This window comes from Ovis aries, chromosome Y (assembly GCF_016772045.2).
Source record: "Ovis aries strain OAR_USU_Benz2616 breed Rambouillet chromosome Y, ARS-UI_Ramb_v3.0, whole genome shotgun sequence".
In the NCBI taxonomy this organism is placed as follows: Eukaryota; Metazoa; Chordata; class Mammalia; order Artiodactyla; family Bovidae; genus Ovis; species Ovis aries.
The window spans coordinates 11,185,993-11,188,317 of NC_082741.1; positions in this window are offsets into that span (position 1 = coordinate 11,185,993).

Below are 2,325 nucleotides of genomic sequence, written 5' to 3' on the forward strand. Positions count from 1 at the left end.
GCAGGGCATCCAAAGCCAGTGCTCTGGAACAACCCAGAAAATGTAGGGAGGAAGAGAGGGAGGGAGGAAGGGAAGTGGAGGGGCTTGAGGATGGGTGGGGCCCAGGTATATCTATGGCTCATTAGTGTTGATGTATGGCAGAAACAGGAGAAGGCAATGGCAACCTGCTTCAGTACTCTTGACTGGAAAATCCCATGGGTAGAGGAGCCTGGTAGGCTGCAGTCCACGTGGTCGCTAAGAGTCTGACACGACTGAGTGACTTAACTTTCACTTTTCACTTTCATTCATTGGAGAAGGAAATGGCAATGCACTCCAGTGTTCTTGCCTGGAGAATCCCAGGAACATGGGAGCCTGGTGGGCTGCCATCTATGAGGTCGCACAGAGTTGGACACGACTGAAAAGACTTAGCAGCAGTAGCAGCATGTCAGAAACCATCACAATATTGTGTAGTTAGTAATTACACTCCAGTTAAAGTTTAAAAAAAAATTACCTTGTGAGAAAAATAAAAGAACAAAGGATTCTATTTGGTGCTCTGTGGTGACCTATATGGGAAAGAAATCCAAAAATGATGGGACACATGCACACATGAATTTGATTCACTTTGATGTATGTAGAACAGAAATAAAAACAAGCATTACAATGAGACTATAGACCAATGATAATTGCTTGAAATATATTACATGTCAAGTATACCTCCAACTATGAATAAATAAATGGTTCCCCCAGTTTCAGTATATATGTTCTTGAAGACATCATGCTAAGTAAAATATTTCAGTTACAGGAAGATAAATATTTTTTTCATCACATGACATTGTGAAGTTGAAATCTCTGCAATACAGAAACAGAGTGAACCGTGGCTAGTGCAAATGGACCATGATGATCCGAGTTAACAAGTTTTAGGCATAGGTTGAATAAACTCATCAAGACAGATGAGTTTAGAAGCAGGGTAATAGAAGCAGGGTGGACAATGGAGCTGCAGGCCTTAGCTCAAGATGATTAGTGAAGTTAGAAAGCCAACTGGACCAACAGAAAGCCTCTCAGCAGAGTCTAGTGAAAGACCTCTTACAGCTTTCCTCCAGGGCCCTCCAGTCCCTCTGGTGTTGGGCTGGGTAGTGAACTGAGGAGCTTGGGGACAGGCTGTGGCTTGCACAATCCCAGAGCCCTTGCTGGAGCCACTCACTGTGGCCTGGCCCAGGTTTCCAAGCAGTGACCAACATGTCCCATCCCCACCTGAATCTGTGTGGGTCACAGTCTGTGGGTCCCAGTGCCCCACTGGGGTAGCCTGAGGAGGTTGCAGTCCAGTTGCATGCTGGGCACCTGGCTCCCTCATTGGAGATGGCTGGGAAGAGTAGGGGGACCTTGGGAGGGGGCACAGAAAACTGAGAGCTGACTCTTCCAGCTGGGACTGGGCACTGGTGGGAGGACCAAGACTGAGTGTTAGATGAATGCTCCCAGACAGGATAGCCAGTCTGCACAGAGACCCCCTCCTCCTTACCAGGAACTTGGAGGGTGAAAGTCCAGCTTGAGACTTTTCCTTTCATAATATGGAATACTACTTGTTTCCCTTGAGGATTACAGGAACACAGTTACCTGACCACGACCTTACCTCAAGAACACAAGATCTGGCAGCAGGAAGTTTGCAATAGCTAAGGACATTCCTCCCTCACCTTTCCTGTACATGGATTTTCAGAGAGCTTTGAGGGAGTTCACTATTTTTAAGGGCATAGGCCCCCCATCTCCTTGTATGGCCCAAACTCCCCTGTTTTCATATTGCTTGGCCTAATGATGTTGGGTACACGGGTATCCAGTAAAAGCAGCACCGTATCTCTCAAGTCTATGGAGAGTAACAGACTCTTTGAGGGAATGCCTCATTCCAAAACCACATACGCTCATAAAAGTATGAGCTGTTTATCCCTCTTCTATATATAGCAAATTAGCAGACACAAATAGCTCCCCCAATTACTAATTAGGACAAAGTGTGACAAAGGAGTCCTTCTTGAGGACTACTTACTATTTTGAAAATGTTTGTAATGAACTGATTTGCTAGGATACACATATAGAGTATTGGAAAAGGAAATGGTAACCTTCTGCAGTACTCTAGCCTGGAAAATCCCATTGACAGAGGAGCCTGATAGGCTACAATCCATGGGGTCACAAAGATTCTGACATGACTGAGCTACTTCACTTTCAGTTTTCACTTTCAAGCATTGGAGAAGGAAAGGGCAACCCACTCCAATATTCTTGCCTGGAGAATCCCAGGGATGGGGGAGCCTGGTGGGCTGCCATCAATCTTTTAGTAGTTTTCTTATCGTGTGCCTCCAATTA